At 41.4% G+C, this 21033-nt stretch overlaps 1 long non-coding RNA gene across 1 annotated transcript; it reads right to left on the reverse strand.

Moving 5' to 3' along the window:
• Positions 1-18959: 18959 nt before the first annotated feature.
• LOC115945966 (uncharacterized) lies at positions 18960-20279 on the reverse strand. The gene is made up of 3 exons (XR_004080135.2): positions 20169-20279; positions 19460-19643; positions 18960-19077 (listed from the first exon to the last, which is right to left on the reverse strand). It is a non-coding gene; the product is annotated as an uncharacterized lncRNA (long non-coding RNA).
• Between the last annotated feature and the right edge of the window lie 754 nt (positions 20280-21033).

The following is a 21033-nucleotide window of genomic DNA, read 5'->3' on the forward strand; positions in this document are numbered from 1 at the left end:
CTGGCATTTAAAAAGTTGTCTGTAATCCCAAAGTTTAAGAAACTGATGATTCAAGGAAAAGAATCGACTATTGCATAAAAGCAATAAATTCAAATCAGGATGAAGCAAATTAGCTCCCCTGCATGTGTACAGCAGCAGAGTAAGCAGGGTTTGCTATGCACTCCCTCCCAACTGCTGCACCCTCACAACTATGTCTTACTAGTGATGTAGTAAGATCTGTATTATACAGACAATCCTCTCCATTATGAAAGTACCTGCTACACATCACTATAAGCAAACAGTACATGTCATCCATGAGAGGACTTTTTGTTAACTGTTTCTTATTGATGGTAATAAATGGACTACATTGATTTATCTGCAGCATAGTGTACACACCACTGCAGGGACCTGACACCTCCCAATTTTTGTAACACTTTCCACTATCTTAAATGAGGAAAGTGTCCTACTACTGCATTTCTAGAGTGAGTAAATTTCACTGTTTTCATTACCCTTTGATTTTCCATTCAATGTCCTCTAAGTCCAAAGCATCCTGAGAGCAAAAGTGACTTCTTAAATAATTCCATTATCAGAGCAGACCAGAAGCCCAAAAACGTGAGAATATACTTTCAAAATCCCTTTGCTTTGATTCTGCATTTGCTATACAAAAATAAGCTTTCCCTCCCAGTGTGGAGCTCTGGCAAACAGGTAGAATTCTGAGAGATGCCGTTACCCAGTATCAATTACTTCTCTTGGTGTCAGTTCTTCCATGCCACAGTTCTTACAAAGACAGCATGAGAGTTCTAACAGCAATACTGGGGTAGGAAATAGTAAAAGAAACTGGATTAAAAGAAAAAAGAAACAAAGAAATAGATATCCACATCACACCTGCTGTGTCTATTTTCGTAACAACCTCTGGGATAACATGGTCTATAATAGCATGCATTTCAGGGAAAGTGGAATGGAAAAGGTATATGTATTTAAATATTAATGATTTTTTACTGCTCCAAAGACTTACAAGCAGCTCTGCTCACTACACAAGAGAGAACTGATCCCAGCACCAAAGGTACAACCCTCCATTATTTTCCTAATGTCAGCAACATATTGATTTTTGTTCTGCTTACTTGTGCATCAAGGCTCCCAGTCTGTGCATATGTGTGCATTTGAGCGTGTGGGGTAAAGACTAGCAATGGATGATGTCCTCTGGAGATTTTTGTCTATGTCTTTGGCTGGAACCGCTTTTCCCTTCTCTTTTATGTTTCTCTGCTCCTTCACATAGGTGCTGTTGTTTCTACACTCACCCTGCTGCTGTGATATGGAACAGCCACAGTCTGCAAGCACTGTGCCTCAGCTGAGAGCAAGCGGTGAAGCGTGACACAAACTGGACCTTCCATCCTCCCTGAGAGCAAATATGTTGCTTGTACAATGCTTCCAGCCTCAGCTGAATTGAGGTTGAGAGGACAGTCTCATTCCTGATCCTGCAGCAGGATGATATACAGTATACACATTAGACCTCAGCTGAAGTCTCTTAGCAAATTCAGCCATGCCAGAACTATCTATAAAGGCAGGAGAAATGGAGAGGAGACCTATATATCCTAAGAAAGTAAATTCACAAGCCTGTGTAATTTATTACTCACTAATAGCAATTATTTCTGTTATATAGAAGAAAATAAGTGTAGCAATAGTTGTAGTTTTCCTGGTATTCCATAGATATGTCAAAAAGGTAACCAAAGGGACTTGGCCATGATACCCCTCCCTCCCTGTTAGAGTCAGACCCTTCATTTTACAGTAAACACCTTATAGCAAAGGTGGAACTGGGCTGGAGTCCCAGAGCAGACTTGGAGCTCTGATGTACCTTCACTTACTCTGCAAAAGACAAGGACTTTTCATAACGGGAAAGACAGAATCCCAGTTAAGTCAGTCTAGGAGGTATTTTGTCAATCACCTTAGGCTTGTACAGCTGGAATTGCAAATCAGGCAAAGAATCATGGAAAACTGCAAGAAACAAGGAAGCTTGAAATTGTCTCAAGGCATTTCTATACAGGTTCTTCTTGTTACACAAAAACACAGGGAATGCACTCAGTAAATACCGTACTCACAAGTGTCAAATGCTGTTTCCTCTAAATAGGTAGATTAGCCTCCTCTCCAAACCTCTCCCTTTCAAAGTCATTATGGCCTTGTCTCTGCTCTGATGATAACACCCTCATCCCCGCAGCACAGAGTATCTGCATCCAGGGGCCCATCCCTCAGCTTCACAGTCTCGGGTCACATACTACCGATCCTGTCTTCAATCCTCTTCTTTCCTCTCAGTTTTATGGCTCTTGGACATAAAATAAAGTCTATTTCTATGTACTGAGCTTCTAAGACATAGAATCATAAAATGGTTTGGGTTGCAAGGGATCTTAAATATCATTTAGTTCCCATCGCTCTACCATGGGCAGAGACACCTTCCACATATGTGAGATAATCCCACTCTGCACAGTCACAACATGGCTTTCAGTCATTTTATCCGCAGCTCCTAACTACCACATTTGCTTGGAGAATTCCTTCTTCCCCTGCCTTGAGCTCAGTCCCATCTTCCTCAACTCTCAGGCCCATCAGCTGTCTCACAGCTGCTTCCCTGGCTCCATCTTTCTCTTTCACAGCCTCCACAGTCTCTGATCCTGCACTCACAGAACCACCTTCCCACAGCCATTTCACAGGAGGGCTTCTTTGCAGTCCTCCCAGGCAGGTTTCTAACTGCTCTGCCTCCAGCCCTGATTTTCACCTCCTCCAGCTTCACAGCTCTTCCACTGTGCCTCCACTTGCCTGATCTCTTATCTAATTCAAGACTGTTCCATTCCCTACAGAAAGTCTCCAAAGGGACAGTACAAACACTCCAGCCACTCTGCTTTCAAAGACTTGGTGTACTTGAAACAACAGGTCTGAAGGGAAGAGTGTCTTGATTTTTCTGGGCCTCACTCCCTCACTCCACACTTAATGCCAGAGAAGGTATCATCTGTTGGATTTCCATGGTGATTCTCAGACTGATGGGAGATTCAAATACACAAACGCCTGCATATAGCACAAAGAAATAAAACAGTTTGGACTAGAGAAGGTATTTAGAGCATCCCTATCATAAAGGAGTAAGGCCTAATGTTCCAGATGGCTGCTTTTAGGAATGTCTGAGTATTTGTGTGGAAGACACTGTGGCTATTACAGTACACATGACATGTGGATGGGAGTGCCAGGGCTCATGTGGGGTCTATCTGCAGCCCCCAGCCTGCTGGGCTTCTCCTTCAGCTAAGACTTGGAACAGATAAGATGAGATATAAATAGCCTGCAGCATGCTAGCAAGCAGAGCTGTGACAGAGTGCTGTGCTGACTGCTGAGTGCCATCCTGAAGGAATCAGCACTTTTTTTGGATGCTACTTCAAATCTTCATAGTTGGAACAGATCATAAAGATCTAATGTGCCAAACATGCCAATTCCAGTTCAGAGCAAAGCTGTAAGCACACAAGAACCAGGGCATGAAAAGAAGATACCCTCTAGAAATAGTCTTTCTCTCACTTATCTAATCTGAAAGGATTTAGCCTAGTACTTAATGTACACACTGGTTAGAGAAAACAATCCATCCACTACTATGCACCTTCCAAGGTATCTGCTGCACAAATCCAATGTCCCAGAATACTCCAGACTTAACCACATCGTATTTCAGTGAGGTAATAGGCAAGGGCAAGAGGAAGAAATGAATACAGGCAGGCTGGGCAGAAAATGCCACTCCAGAAATCCACATTCACCCTTCCATTGACCTCAGTGAGATGGTATCAGGGATAATTCTACCCAAATCATAGCATGGTGCTGACTTAAAAAGGCTTTGCCAGTTGGCAGGAGAAACAGAAAAGGGTCTAACAGGAGTGGTGCTTGGAGCATGTACAAGCCCAGAAGGGGTTCCCTGACTGTTGGAATATAGGAAGCATAGAAATTAATCTGAGGGAAGGGATGGCTTGGTTTTATTTTCAGCTATAACTCTTGTTTACCCAGCGCTTGCCGAAATTGCCTAAGTACAACCAAAATGACTTCCCCAGCCACGTCACCCTCCCATGTACACAACAGCATTATACACTTCTCTATGATTTACCAAGAATTACCTCACTGGCTATTAAACATACCAAAGTATTTCTCCTATTATACACTTCTATCAGACCCCAAAATAAAGACAGTATGTGATGAAAATCACATCATTTATAGTGATCTAGAGAAGGGAAATGACAGGCTTGCCTAGATTTTTCATACAGGTCTCGCTCCAAAGTAGACAGCCTGGGACTTCACACATTAAATGCTGCTGCTATAGACTTTGAAGGAGGAACACAGCCCCTCTGTATCCAGCCACACAAGCCTTTCAAGCACAGAAGGAGAGAGCAGAGCTTAAACTTCCTCCCTTCCTAGGTCTGAAATCCACAAACATTTGCTAAAATGTTTACATGTAGGTATAATTCAGAAGTCACAATGTGCAATATGAGTTCTACTGCTGCTCTGGAAGTCACAAGAAGTAATCATTCTCTGCTGCAACATTCTGATCAGCACTGACAGAACGTATTTTCCCCTCAATTTCTGTTGGTTTGGGTTTTTTCTTCTGTGGAACAGCAGGAGTGCAGTGCAACATCTCCCAGTCCAGCAGGACAAATCCAACCGTACACAAAATAGAGACCTTGCTTGTACACTCCCTTTGGGAGGTGAGAAGGACAAGCAGGATGACAAGATTTTAACTGGGCACACTCCTAGCTCAATCACTGACTTGCTGTGCAAGTCACTTCATTTCTGTGCACCTAAGATAGTGGTCAGTATTGCAGTCCTCACAAGCCCTTTATCAGGTGACACTGGTAATAAATTGAACAATGTCTGATGGAGAGAAGAAATGAACCTCCTTAGAATTTTTCTAGAGGCCAGTTGGTTGTTATGGCCCAAACAGAGTAAGGTGCTTACTAACCTCAAGAGGCTGACTCAGGAGCTTCTACCCTTAGATGCACTTTGCCTGCACTACATGCTTTAACTCACTGGGTATTTTCACCTTACTAGAACTCATTCTCCCCTTTCCTGTCAGTTTGACTCAATCTCATAGAGCAAAATACTTGACCTTTACCAGAGCAGGCACCCAAAAATGCCATCTTTGAAAGTTTGCACTGTCCAGCAGTCACCTCTTTTATTCTATTCTTCTGCCTGCATTTGTGAATTTTCTGTTAAGAAGTCAGGAAATAATCATGCTCTGACAGAACAGATTCCAAAAGGATGGCAAGACCTTCTGCCCCACTTCCAGTAAACACAGTGAGTTTGAGAGTTGGAATTTTCATTCTCCTCAAATACAAAATATCTTAGTCCTTACCTCACTGCCCTGATATTCCAGCTGCACTAAATAGTGCTTTTGGGGCTAAAGAAAGAGTCCTTTGCATAAACAGCCTGAAGCAAATACCACTAAAGCAGTTTTTAGATGTATTTCTAAAGCAACTGAATATCATTGGTAAATGAAGCTGAGACTGGCACATGAATCAAACTGGATAGGTATAATTCACATCAATTTGTCATGAAAAAGGGGCACCACGTACTTAAAATGGAATCCATAATAAAATGCAATCTCTCAGTTGTCATGGGCATACCTTGCTCATGAATTATTTGGCAACTCTAGCAGATTCATATTCTTATTTTCTAAATGTTTTCCTTTTTCCATATGTCATACAAGACATTGACAAAGAACAAACAATAGCAACAGAATTTAGCAATAGAATACAGCAATGCCCTTGCTGTTACTTATGAGCTGTTCCCATCTTCCTGTTATTTAGATGACTTAGTAACTAAATTACCAGAAACAAAAGCCAGGCAGATAATCCTCCTTTATAATGGTAGATTAATGTGATTTTTAATTGCTGCAAAATAAAAACTAAAACTTAAAACCTCCAAATTAAAGTGCACAATCATGAGCCAAACAGAAGCAGCACATGACACAACTCCCCCAGAAGCACACAACACGAGGAGTCAGCTGCAAGGCAGGCACCAGAAACCAGTCCCACTCTGTCCCCTGTGAGCCATGAACAACAGTCTTCCTAGCAGAATCCACAGCTGGCCCTGAAGTCAAATCTCAGGAGCTGAGCAGTTTGACTTCTGCCTTACAAAAGTAATCAACTAAATGCTATGCTGCATTAATCAGAAAATTTCCCTGAGGCAACCTGATGATGGACCCAAATTGTTTTCTGAATGGTGACAGAAGTAAAAACAAAGCACATGAGGGTTGGGGTTTTTTTATTTCAACCAATAATGCTTGCAATAAATAAAGAGCCAGTAGCCAGAAATTCTGGTGTCTTGTTGCCAGACTTAAAGCTCATATTTTTCACCCCACCTGATTAAGATGACCCTGACATTAGAAGATTGTTGTACACAGGTTAGGATCCAAGTCTGCACAATCAGTGTAATAGAACTTAGATGGGGAGGAAGTCATTGATGATGAAGTAACAGTGAAATCCAGTGTTCCTCATGGACAGCTACCAGCTTCTGCACCCACTACTTTATGAACACAGCCTCCCTCCTTAGAGCACTTGCAAATCCCCGGGTAAGTAGTACAAGTGAAGAACTGCCACAGAACACCTCCCTTGAGTTCTGTGCTGAGATGGTACCTGCTCAGTGCTATTCAAGATGGCTTGAACTACTTCTGATCAGACTCACTGGCTTCCTCTCTCAATTACCTTGTGTTACAGGTTATCAACTCCTGGAAGCTGAAACTCTATTCTGCCTCCCTGCAGCAGACACCTACAATGCCAAAGGTTACATCCCTGTGGACTGCTGTCATGTAACATAATAAGGAACACACAGGCAGTGAGTTCTCCATGTGCCATGTACCAAACCTACAGTCTACAGTTCCTTAGTGTGTGGGTTCACACATTCTTTCCCAGTCAGCTCCTATATTCATGCTGCTCTAAGTAAGCAGAAACACAACAGCTCACACAAGGAAAGGGTGGGTGTTTTGGATCTCATAGTAATATAGAGTTCAGTGAAACTGGCTTACCAGCATTTCCTTCTCCAGCTGGCTACTGGCAAACTTAGCAAGAGCCGTCAGTGAAGTGGTTTCAAGCATTGCCAGCCTGCTGGTCCCCCACCAGTGTGATAAAACTGGAACCAGAAAGAGCTGAAGTGTTAAGCTAAAGAGGAGGAGGTGAATAAAGGCAAAAGAGGAGTAAGAAGTTGCAAAGAGTAAAGATAAGAGATGGTAAGAGAGGGAAAGGATGTGTCTGTAAACTAAACAGTGAAATTCACAGACATTGGGATTAGCCAATACTGAGAGATGTAAAGCAGAAGAACAGGAAGGGTTGGGAAAATAAGATTCAATATAAGTACCATTCTAATGTTAATAAAACTTGTCTTATGAGTAAAAAGCAAATAAATCACAGCAACAAAGAGAAGCCCAACTCATTAATTCCAGTTGGTACTGAGTTTATGCTTTATATTCCTAGCCTTGTTCCTTGAGAAAACCAGACTTCTCAAACATGTCACATTCCTGTCCAATGGGCCCCAATAACTTTGGAACTTCAGAGCTTATTGAAGCTGTGCTCATCAGAAGGGTAAGGCTTCCAAATAGCTCAATGCCTTTATAGATAGGCAACAAGTAGGGGAAAGAAATCCCAATATGCTAAACACATCAAAATAAGTTAGTACTTCACATACTAAGATTCTGTGCTTGCTTGTGACCACCCTTCTGTGAAACTGTGTTTTACCAAGAGACCCGCCTGGTCACAGGAAGTCTGGATAATTCCTAAAATAATTCCTCTGTAAGCAGAGAGCTGTTGCATACAACAGGAGCTTCCCAAAACCACTTCTTTAAAGCCTCTGTGTGCTAGTGAACAGCTTCTCCCTCTCCTCAGTGGCTCCAGCTGACAAAGGCCTACAGTTCTGCTTTGACAGCAGAGGGGAGATTCTGTTGGCTGGAAAATCCAGTTTCATTTGCAAAACAGATATTTGTGTCTTTTTAATCCACAAAATTCTGCTCTCCTCTGCCAGTCACTCACTTTCTGAAGCCTCCCCGATCCCACTGTTAGTAGCCCAGAGCCAGAAAGAACCCATAGTCTCAGGCAAACACAAAACAGTTTGATTATAAATGGATTATAAATTTTGTATATCAACAAAAAGCTTTTTCTTGCAAGATTTAAGCAAAACCCAAGGGATTAATCTGAAGGAGAAGTTTTTGAATCTTAGAGGGATAGACTTTATCAAGGCTAGCTTCACCTTGATGTTGCTAGAGGCACTATAAAAAGCCTTTGGCCTCTTTATTTGCTATTCTCACATCTTAAATTGAAAGGTAATGATGAATCTTTAACAAACACCACACTTATGCTTCCTTTCTCCAACACACAAATTATTCAGGTAAAGTAGGAAAAACAAGTGCAAAACATCCAAACCGGTTTTAGATATCCAGAATGAAAGTCCTATGCCACCTTGCTCATGGACTCTGTAATAGTCGTTACACTTGTACCCTGCTCCTTAGTCTTCCAGTCTACAGAAGAATTGAATTTCATACAGAAAGTAATAAATTTAAATACTTTAATGAATTAAATATAAATAGGAAGTCTTCCTCCATTTTAAAACCCCAGGTAATTTTTTTCCTTCACATATTTCACCTACCTTCACACAAAGCAAAAGGAAACCCACCTCAGGATGTCATTAGGATAGGCATATTCCAAAAGGACTGACCACTGGGTACCATTCATGTAGGAAAGTTAGTTATACTGCATAAGAAACCGCAGCCATTTTTCTGATGTAGCTCTTCAGCAAAGTGGGAAGTTTCACAAAAGATACCCAATTCAGTTAAAAACATAGAATCATAGAATAGTTAGGGTTTGAAAGGACCTTAAGATCATCTAGTTCCAACCCCCCTGCCATGGGCAGGGACACCTCACACTAAACCATATCACCCAAGGCTTCATCCAACCTGGTCTTGAACACTGCCAGGGATGGAGCATTCACTACCTCCCTGGGCAACCCATTCCAGTACCTCACCACCCTAACAGGAAAGAATTTCTTCCTTATATCCAGTCTAAACCTCTGCTGTTTAAGTTTCAACCCGTTACCCCTTGTTCTATCACTACAGTCCCTAATGAAGAGTCCCTCCCCAGCATCCCTGTAGGCCCCCTTCAGATACTGGAAGGCTGCTATGAGGTTTCCATGCAGCCTTCTCTCCTCCAGGCTGAACAGCCCCAACTTTCTCAGCCTGTCTTCATATGGGAGGTGCTCCAGTCCCCTGATCATCCTCATGGCCCTCCTCTGGACTTGTTCCAACAGTTTCATGTCCTTTTATGTTGAGGACACCAGAACTGCACACAATACTCCAAGTGAGGTCTCACGAGAGCAGAGTAGAGGGGCAGGATCACCTCCTTTGACCTGCTGGTCACGCTCCTCTTGATGCAGCCCAGGATACAGTTGGCTTTCTGGGCTGTGAGTGCACACTGCTGGCTCATGTTCATTTTCTCATTGACTAACACCCCCAAGTCCTTCTCCGCAGGACTGCCATGAATTTCCTCTTTGCCCAACCTGTAGCTGTGCCTGGGATTGCTCCGACCCAGGTGTAGGACCTTGCACTTGTCATGGTTAAACTTCATGAGGTTGGCATCAGCCCACCTCACAGGTGTGTCAAGGTCCCTCTGAATGGCATTCCTTCCCTCTAGCGTATCAACAGAACCACACAGCTTGGTGTCATCGGCAAACTTGCTGAGGGCGCACTCAGTTCCATTGTCCGTGTCAGCGACAAAGATACTAAACAAGACCGGTCCCAACACCCATCCCTGAGGGACACCACTCATTACTGATCTCCAGCCGGACATTGAACCGTTGACCACAACTCTTTGAGTGCGATCATGTTTGCTTTTCAACTGAAGAAAATGAGAACAACTGTTTTCATGAGAGCCTTGGGCCTCTGGAATGGGATCTACCATAGTGGATGCTGTTGTGCAGAGGAACCTCTCTCCCTTCTCTCCCATGTAAATGGGACCTGCAGAAACCACAGCTTCCACATTATAGCCATCAGTCAATGTGCTGAAACTCACTGCACCTGATCACTAAAAAAGGAAGACTTTGTTTCTCCCCTCTCCCATACCATAACAAGGAAAAGAAAATAGCTAGTGTTAAATCAATAGTACATCTCTATCATTTTCTATGGTATGTCTTTACTGACATTAAAGTATTCTTTAGGGGATCTTTAAAAGTCCTGTATGTAAAATGAGTGAGAAAATTCAGAGTAAGATGTCTTTTGCCCCATCTTCTTTTAAACACACTTATGTTGAAGCCATTTTAAACTCTTTGCCCTGACACATCCAGCCTTTATAAGGAAACCAAGCATTATGAGGTCTCTCGGAAGTTTCTCCCACATTGCTCAGCCAATGTAATTGGTCCCTGCAGAAAGTGTTTTCCAGCACCTTGATTTCCAACCCCTTTCATCTCATGTTGTAAGACTGCTTTAGCTCTGTGTTTCCATGACAGCAGCCCAAGCACATCATCCTCTAAAAACCACAAGGACTGAAGCAACTCAGATCACCAGGAGAGCAGGGAGGGTGCATGTGGTCATTTGGACACCTCGCTGCTCTAATGACCAAGAATTCACCCTTCCCTCATATGCTCACATTCAGCATCTGTCTTGAGGTGAAAAACAAGCTCTCACTGTCAGTTGTTACAAAAATTAATCACACTTGGAAGTAAACAAAACCTCAACAAATTGGTATTTCAGCAGAAAAAAACAGTCATGTAAATCACAAGAAGTCAGGGCACATCTGTAAGACACAAGGTAGGGGCAGGCAGAAGTACCCAACCTCACTCTGAACTGCAGATGTCTGCACGTGCTTCAAACCAGGCAGGTCTTCTGCTCCCAATATCAGAAAGTGGCCATTTAGAGTAGAGGAATTAGAAAGAGAGGAATATGAATATTTTAAAAGCTCTGGGGAAACAAAGTGCTGCCAGTGAGAGACTGGAAGCATTCCACCCTCAGAATATCTCCATTTCAGTGACTGTGGTATTTACAGCTTACAGAAAATCAAAGCATTTTGCTTGGAATGACAAAATAAAGTACTTTTTGTTCAAATTTTCATTTAAAAAAATACTCCAGAAATGAGTTCAGTGTTGATATGGCCTGACCTGCCTGGTTTTGTGCCAATCCCACTAAATCGATTACTCTTACTGCCTCAAATGGGATTGTACCAAGAAAGTCACAGACACGGTTCTAGTCTAGTCAAAATAGGATTGCTTTTGTTCTCTTTCACGCTGGCATGCTTCAGACTGCCACAAATAAGGAGCACAAACTGCCACAAAAAAGGAAGTGTAGATTGCACTGGGTAGACCTCAGAATAGATTTTTGGCTGTCCAAGACACAGTAGTCTCTGAAGACTCCCAATTAGATGTCAGAAATCGCAAGATCCTAGTTGAATTCTAAAAATACACCACCTCTACTGACAAGCAAATGTATTGTATGTTTATACTTAGCTCATGTTCACATTGAGAGGGACTGCTGCTATATTTTATGTGACAACAGGGAAACTATTGTTTTTGGCCACACACTGGGATAGACATGTCACAAAACCAACTGGACAGAGATTTTATGGATAGCTAGAAATGAACAGCATGCACATGCACAAGTTATTCAGGATTAATATTTGTACTAAGCCAGATTCTTTGTTAACTACCTTATATGTACTACTTACCAAGAAAATAAATGACCTAGTGAGTCAGTGCTATTACTTGCAGAATCAAATGTATTAAATGTCTGTCAAATCAGATACATCATCTCTTCAAACAGGAACATACAGAGGCAGTATACTGCCTTATATGTCATATAACATGATGAGCTGTACTAAATCTATGCTAGCTGAAGACAACATCCCAGGACACAAAAGTGGCACTAAGTGTGACTGAAAGAACTAAGGTAATGTTTTAATAAATAAGCAGAGAGCAAATACAATTCAGAAGGAAGCAGTCCACTGAACCAGTGGGACCACCACCTAACACTGCGGACCTAAGAGCTGTGAGCACCTTGACAAATTACACAAAGAGCTTCAAGAATGATTTATGGTCTGGAAAAAAGAGCTTGCTTTATTAATGAGACACCAAGAAACCTAATCTATTTTGCTTATCCAAAAGAAAGCTAAGAGTCTAAAACTTATCTGATAGGGGAGATTTCAGAGTGCAAATTATCTTTGACAAGGACATAAAGATACACAGTGGCTGAAGCTTAGAAATAAGGTACAAACTTTTAACAATTCAGTTAACCGTCAGAAACTTGCTACTTGAGGACATGGTTCTTCTTCATCATCTGAAGTCTTAAGTCATAAACTGTGGAAGTTTAAAAATCGTGTTCTAGATTAACCTTAAATTATGTGTAAAAGGTAAGAAGAATCCTGTGGCCTGTAGTAGGGAGGACACTAGATGACATGTTCTGGTTTTAGAGTCTACATATCTACAGACCTCACACAAGTAGGTAATTGTTAAATTCTGAAGAAGTGAATCCACCTGTACCTACATTAATAGATACAGGAACCAAGAACATAGATCATTCAGTCTGCTGTATATTAATATACTGAACCTTAGAGCAAACAGCATGGAGTAGGCACTAAACCTGTCATCTGTTTATTGAAAGACTATGCTGAAACTAGACACAGCCCTCTGCTAGGACTGAGGAACAAGTCAAAGCACCCGATCTCTCAAATTCCAGGAAGGTTTGGATTTGACATAAATCCTTCCCACTCTCTAAGGAAGCAGCACAGATATGACTGATTTTTTGAGAACTGAGAACTATATTCTAATCCTCATTCTGATTTCCTACACAACTGGCCCATATTTCATTCTTGCACTTTGTTTCCTGATCCATAACACAGGACTAGTGACACTTTAAGTGTTTCATGAAGAACGTTGGTATCTGTGACCCAAATGTGCTTTGTTGGCATTAAACAGGCAGTCATTATCTCCAGTAGACAGAAAACCCTCAGAGTGAAAGCTGCTGTGTGGACTAACAAGCCAAGGTACCATTAGCTATAAACAGGATGTTGAAAGGTGGAGGCAGGAGCCTTGCAACGAGACCACTGAAAGAGCCATCCTGGACTTAAACAGCTCTGCTTCTCAGGACTAAAAAAGCCTGCATGTTGTTACTTACTCAGCCTGCAAAAGGCACTGGCAGCAGGGACGATGTGTCTTGTAATCCAGCTGAATCATAACATCCACCATTCTATAGCACTTTTAAAAGCTAGGGGTGTTGTTATTGTATATAGCACAGCAAAGCCAGTAACCAGACACTAATGTAAAGTTTACTAAGCACAAGGAACAAAGGCATTTCCTACCCCAAATCCCAATCGACAGCCTGAAAAATATCCTAGAGTAGAGGAAGACTGCACAAGTAGTGGAAAGCTGCCTATCTGCTACTCCTTTAGCAGTAACAAAGGAGAGCACAACTGTAGGACAGAGCACACAGCAGCACACCAAGCAGACAGCATCCTATGCTTTTGGTCTGGAGTTTCACAACTATTGAGCTGAACTTGGTGTGTTTCCTCAGGGCCACATTAAACTGTGTCACACTGAAACCCAGGTCTGGCATCCTTCCTCTGAATACACACAGCACCTGTGCAGCAGCACAGGACCATGCTAACTATGCACTGGGAAAAAAGCAGGTACAATATGGAAAGTAGAGATAAGGTCACAGGCACTGCTGGATGGAGCCCCCCAGTAAACTCTGTGTGCAACTCAGGGACACTACAAGAGCCTGTAAATGGGCAGGTTAAGGAACTATAAATAACCATCACAAGTCCATTGGATCAATGCGGGCTGCCACAGTGGCTTGCTGCTGGAGAGGAGGACCTTGCCTGTTGCTCAGCATTGACACCTCACCACAACCAATTCCTCCCCCCCAAATGCTGTGTGGGTTTTCTTTCTTGGAAAAACAAACAACTTCTGAGGTCTCATAAGTACAACTGCCACAAAGGATAATGAACCCCAGAAGTGGTTACAAAGCTGATGCCCTCATAATGATTTCCTTTCAGTCGTAACAGATTATATCCACACAACAGAATCCCAAGACATCACTAATGATAGCAGGCTGTCAGTATGTGAGATGCTACAAGACTCAGGGAATTAAACTCCATTATTGTCCTAAATTATAGATAAATTCTCCCTTTCCTTGGTGATATGCAACATATCTTTTCTTCAGGGCAGTTAGATGATGTCAGCACAAATTACTGCTTTCCACACAGTGCAGATGACAGAACTGGAGGCATTTAAGAAGCTTACAAAACACAAATCTGAAGAGACAGAAGGAACTGCTTCCTCTGACTTGGAAATAACAAATTCTGCTGTGGCATGCTGGGTAAGGCAAGAGAAAAACCCTTTAATTTGGGACACTGATGGAGCTTCAGAAGTTTCACATACTTAAAAATCAAATTTCAAGTTTAAATAATTGCTCTAAACTACAAAAAACACCTCCAAAAAAACAATTTTAGATGCTCTTATCCCTCCATTAAATATACACTGAGGTGTAACACTGAGGTACAGGTTATTGTCTAGCTGTTATTGTATATAACACAGCAAAGCACATGAGGAAGATCTTGTATACAGCTACTGCATATAGTACACAGCCAACTACAGAGCTCTATTTTCAGCCTTGAATAAAATGGATATACAATATCACTTAAAGTGTTTTTCTAAATGGTTTCCTATTCTTTCAGTGTTTCCTGGTAGATCAAAGTTGAAGGAAGGGTAGAGGAATTCCTAAAGGTTTGCAGGAAGTGCTGGTATCTTTTACTAGATAAAGTGATATAATTGAAAAAAAAAAAGTTGTGAGGCATATGGCTCTGTAAATTTTTTTGTTACTTGATATACAAATACTTCATTTGCAAATCCAAGAACTGGGAATTCATTATCCTGCATAATTTTCTTTATTATCATTGTGGTATTGCACTGTGTGCACCAGCAGTCAAGCTCTTGGTTGCCATCTGCTGTTCTTCTATTCCATTTCACCAATTTTGTTAGCAAGACCAGGTCGTAAGAAGAAGTCTTAAAGAAGTTTTAAGAACAGACAGACAAACGCAAAATCCATTGGGTTTTGCTTGTTAAAGAACAAGCAAAAGCCTCTTTGTAGTAGTATAAGTGGAAAACCCACAGAAATACAGGGCTTCCTTGTGTTTCCATGTTTTTTTTCATTCTCTGCCATCCCGGTCCTTTACAAACATTAGGCAATTCTTAGCAAATCCTTACCTTTGCTTTACACCTGGGGAAACGGGAGCACTGAACAGCGATGATACTTAACTAAATGCACCCTGGACTCTTGCAGTGGAGCTGAGAACAAAGCCCACATCTTTTGTCTCTCAGTCTTACATCCTAAAACCGTCTTTTTTTCTGCACTTTTCAAATGTGCTCATTTTGAAATGCAGCAGTTCCAAATAAAAAGGTCAATCTCAAACAGTACAACTGTCATTCACTCTTTTCCTGCTCCTCCATTTGAAGTGATTTGCAGATACAGACATTCTCATACCCTCCATCATGGGTGCGAGAGAGAAACCACTGGACTCTTGTCACAAACAGTTGTGGGTTTGTTTTTTTCTGGTACACAAATGATATCAAGAACAGAAAAATAACCCACACATGCCAATGGCCCATCCTGAAAGCCCCAGTGCAGAGAACAGCCATTACTATCCTGGCATGGGCCCAACATAGTGAAAACAAGGAAAAAGGTAGCAGTGTGCAAGTCTGCCTCAGTGAAGAGGAGTGATACAAATCAAGCAAAACCCATTACAATTTTGCAGTGATGTGTTCTCTGCACCACAGCAGTTCTGGGATTTTCCATATGACCATATATGCACCAGGAACTATTTCTTGCTATCAGCACCCTGCAGTATATAGAGGCATCTTGTGAAGAAAAATCATTTTACTGCCAAAAATACAGTGATCCTTCTAACATAACTGTCTGGTGCCAAATTTGCTTATCACAGATAAGCTTCATATCACACTACAGTCTGAGTAAGACCTGCACATCTGGCCCTGCAGCATTAAATTCCACACACAGTTTGAAAATACCATGTTTGATTTATCCATAGCATTTACTTTTAGTAGACAGTAGAGCTTTTCTTAGCAGCTTACAGATTATTGCAGAAAACACAGTGGTAGTAAATGGTATGAAAACTTTGAGTGCCTGTTTGTCTTAGCACAGGCTGCTTCCTCTTTACTGTCTTTACTCTGGGGATAGTTAGGTTTTATTTCACTGAAATGTTATATGCTTTACAATTGTTGGCACATGTAGTGTTCAGTTGCTTGCTGGAGGATTTCACTACCTGACATTCCAAATGTTCCAGTAGAAAGGTACAAATAGTCAAAAACCTGAAAATAAAACCTCACTGACTTTAAGTTCAGTTTGATACAGCAGAATAAAGTGATTAAGATTAAAAGGGGCAATTGTACTGAATCTAGAAAAAATACTGTAAATATTAAAAACTTATCACTGGGCCTTTATCAAGGGATGTAACACACTCTGCCATTGCACCAGAACTGGGCAACAATTGCAGTGATTTGGCAGGCAAGGAAGCACAGTTTAGGTAATTAAAGAAATAGAGCTTCCTCCTCCTGGAATTTTACATTTAGAGCTTTTACTTCAAAAAGTAAGAGTTCACAAAAAGCTTACACTACATATAGGAGCACACTGATACTGGTGAGGATGTGTTCTTAAATGTGCATATATTTAGCCCCTTTTTATAAATTTCATACAAAATGCAACACTGCAAGAATGGCTATGGCTTCATTGGCAATGTTTTCAAAGAATAGATGGCTGATTGCCAGTCATATATGGGGCAGTGAACAGGTTGTCCTGCAACAAATCTCAAAGTATACAAGAGGAAATGAAAAAGACTGATAAAAATAAAAAGATCAGTTCCAAAATAGCAAACCCCCACCAGATGCTGCTTCTGCATCTCCCTAGACTCATTACACTTGTGCACTTCAGTGGATAAAGATGTTGGTGGTAATCAGTGAGTGTTAGGGGCTTTAAAGTTGTTGCCTCTATAAACATAACACACCTGCTAGCTCACAAAGCATATGGTAACAGCTTTCAAAAATTAATCAGAAAAGGAAAGCATTGTTTTGCTAAGAATGACTTTGGCTGCCATCAGATGTATTCCAGACCAGAAAGGTGGCTTGTCCTTGATCCATAGTCATTCATATTTTGACAATGAAACATGGAATCACGTCTATTACTGTGTCATTTGCATGCAATTCATGGCAATTCTCTGGAACATTTTGTGGGTTTGGAGCAGATTCTAATGTGATGACATATCAGGCACCAACAAATAGTATCATGGTTTGAAGCCTTAAAGGAGTGTTATTTACCTGATCATTTGGTAGGATTCACAGCTCTGTTTCTCACTGTTGTTTGCAAAAGTATGACCATAATATACCTTGCCTGAAGACTTATTAAAAATACCTGTACATACTGTTTAGAACCCATTTGACAAGGCAAATGTAATTACAGGGGTGGTGTATGAAATGGACTTTATGACATAGTTACCCACACAGACAAGGTCTATCACTGTAGAGTAAGCCTGTGATGAAAACTAGTTATCCGGTATAAAGCATCTACTAATCCAAAAAAAGCTTACTGAATTCCAAAGCTTAACACTACAACAGACCAAATATTCCATATATTCTTGCCCTTCCCACTGATTTCTGCCTATGGTTTTTTTGTATGAGCAGCTAGCTAGGCTCATCCAGTCAACAGTTACTGGAACTACAGTGCCACAGTTTTGTTTTGCCTTGACCACTTTATATGGGGACACACCACAGTACTGTTAAATGAAGCTGCAGCAGTACAACTTAACCCAGAAACATCAGCGCCAGCATGGCTGAGGTATCACCCAACTCTGACGGGACTCTAAGTGCATTTATAAAGTTGCAGAATGTTAGCTCCAGGACAGCTGTTCTAATAAGCTCATCCTAACAGCAGTTAGTAGGGAAAACGATGATTTTACCTTCGGGGGGCATGATGGATATTTGCAGAGGTTACTTGTAAGAAGTTCCGTTTTCCACCCAATTGGAGAGCAAAGTGTGCCTTGCTGCTGCTGAGATGAGCCAGGACCTTGGCAGATATCATTACAGTTCACTCAGATTTGAGGTCCTAGAAAAAGAAAATTTGCCAGTACTTGTCATTTTTTCTAGCAGTTTTCCACCAGAAGGTGACAATTGTTCTGCTGTGTTCTGTATTTAACAAGCTGAGTTGAAGTCCCTCATCAATTCAGTTTAGCCATGAGCTCAGCCCTGAACTTCATTTCACTGTCACAACTACCAAAAGCTAATTGTGGCATTTATTTGGCAGCAATCTCCCTACATAGTGAAGGTACCTGTCTCATTAAGGAGGCCAGCTGCATCCCAGATTGCTTCCACTTCAGAAGCTCCAGCATTTCTGACTGGCTCTTTCAAGGAGCAGCTTGAAACCACCATGATAAAAACACAAAAGTGTACTGCCAGTTTTCCAGGGCACTTGGACATCTTAAAAAGCCTGAATACCCTAAGGCATGCAAAGCATTACAGTATCAGGAACAAACCCCCAGCCAGTTCAGTGGATGGCTGTCTGCCATGCTATTTCCATGCTTGCACATGTGTATTAAGATGTAAATTCAGAATATCACATATGCTAATGGATACTAAAGACACTTTTATTTCAGGATCTCAGCTTAAGGAGCAAATGGAATTATGCAGCATCACCAGAGAGAACAATTGCATAGCACAGGGGATCAAGGAAGACCTTCAGTGGTCTGTCAGAATGCATGCACACAAGTGAATTACAAAGGAAGAAAACCAGATGTGGTAATTCTCCTTGTCCACCTCAGCTTCAGCAGCAATAGCACAATCAGTGAACGACCTGTGACTCTTTAGCTCTGGTGAAGCATTCCAAATCTATTTTGTTATACCTTGAGCTGCTACTCAACTCTCAAGCATCAAGCAGCGTAGATGGTACAAATGCAGTGACTCCAGGGTCCATACATACGTTATTCCTGTAACTGCTGCAAAAGCATAGAGGCTGGGTTGGCAGATGGAAGGTTTGCCTTTGAGGAGAAATAGGTCAGATGATAGCTGAAAGTAAAAACAAAGAAAGAAATGCAGCTTTACTTAACCAGCAGGCTGGTACTTTGCTCAGACATACTGAAGGCACAGCTCCTTGAGAGCAATTCCCTCTACATTAGCAAAGAACATTGCCCAGCAGGCTCAAGAGTGTGGTAAAGTCTCTGACCATACAAGCTTCTGACAAGGTAGAAGCTAAGCATACTATAGTGAGAAGCAAAGAGTGGAGGGCTCAGAGTAAATCCTTTGCTTGGGACACATCTCCTAGGATTTGTGACTATTACAGGAGGGTAATTTTCTATGTGAATGCTCCCTTTCTACATGCTTTTAGTAAAGTGCTGGAGGAAAGCAGAAATACTGTTTTCATGCAGTAAGTCCATTCACAGGTACTCACTAGGATTACACTGGCTTTTTTTATCCAAGTAGATGTCCCCACAATGACCATTCTCCTGTTTGTCTCACTGAAACCATTCACCTCCTCCTCAGCTCCCACACTATTCAGAGGGAAGAATTCCAACTCCCATACAGTCATAGAATGGTTTGGAAGGGACATACAAAGCTCATATGGTTTAATTCCCCTGCAATGAGAAGGGACATCTTTAATTAGATAAGGCTGCTCAGACCCCAGTCTAACCTGATATCTGGGTCTGATATCATGCCTGACCTGACTAAGTTAAGCAACAAGCCCAGCACATTTTTCTTGGTATGACTAATAATAAGGCAACAGTGTGCTGTAAACATTTTCTTAGTATACAGAAACCATTAACCATCAATTCTTTGATGGTCCAGAAAGCTTCTTATCATCTGAGATTTTTGTATAGCATTAAGATGCACTAAATACATCTTTAAACAGAGATCACATGTATATATGAAAGTTTAGTAGTTATAGAAGATCAGAGTTTTATCTTTTTTAAAGTTAAAGACACTATAAAACCTGAAAGATTGCAGCTGTGGGTGTTTATATTAAAGGTATATTAAAGGAAATTGAGATTGTGGGTGGAGAAGGATGAGAATGTATAAGCCATCTTCCTCATGCTAGAAAGCTGTGCTTTTTAAACAGCTACTGGGAATCCTCAGTGGAAGATATGGTATAGTTGACATACCTTGAGTTTTCAGAGTAAGATAAGGCAACAGCACAAACCACTTCATCAAAATTGACTTGTGAAAGCTTGTTTTCCAAGTGCAAGTCCTTGCAGTGAGTGCTTTTCCATTTGTCTCACTGAATCCATCCTCCTACCCTAAAGAAATGAGGCAAAAATAACAGATTGTTTCTAGGAGTTATGTAGATTGCAGATAGTACAATTAGGAAATCTTAGTAGAGTTCATGTATTGGGCTGCCTCTGATGGCAGCTGCTTTAAAGACAACAAGTTATAACACATGGGCCTATTTAGTGAAAAAAGAAGGTGGCTAAAATGTTTCAGGGAGAAGGCAGTGAATCATTCCAGGCTACACTGACAGCATGCCTAAAAGGAGCAGCAGGTGACTTCCCCAAATAACCCCAGTCAGGTAGCAGCTGTGCTAGATGCACAAGTCTGGTATGTTATGCTGATAAATCAGGAATGCCTCCACCCCAGCCAATTATGTTGGACTGCTGGGAGATGAGACAAGACCAGAACTGCATCCCAGCCCAGCTGAAGCAGAGTGAACATCAATATGGAGAAAAAGCAGTATTTAGAAGATTAGCACCCTTTTTATTTCTTTCTGGGGACTTCAGCCTGTCCTACAGTGCTTGCAAATGGCACATGTAAGATCTCCTTTCCCTTTCCTTTTACATAAATCTTCCCATGGCAAGTCCCAAAACACATAATACTCTATACTCTGCTGAACCCTTCAGCTGTAAAAGATCACTTCTATTAAATTTCTCCAGTGCTCCTCTGGAGTGTCTTTATAGCTTCTTGCTATTTCTCAACAAGCTGCTTTAGCTTTCTTTTAATAATCCTGTCAAATGTTGATGATGACAAACTCTG

The sequence above is a fragment of the Melopsittacus undulatus genome, chromosome 9, assembly GCF_012275295.1.
Source record: "Melopsittacus undulatus isolate bMelUnd1 chromosome 9, bMelUnd1.mat.Z, whole genome shotgun sequence".
Lineage (NCBI taxonomy): Eukaryota > Metazoa > Chordata > Aves > Psittaciformes > Psittaculidae > Melopsittacus > Melopsittacus undulatus.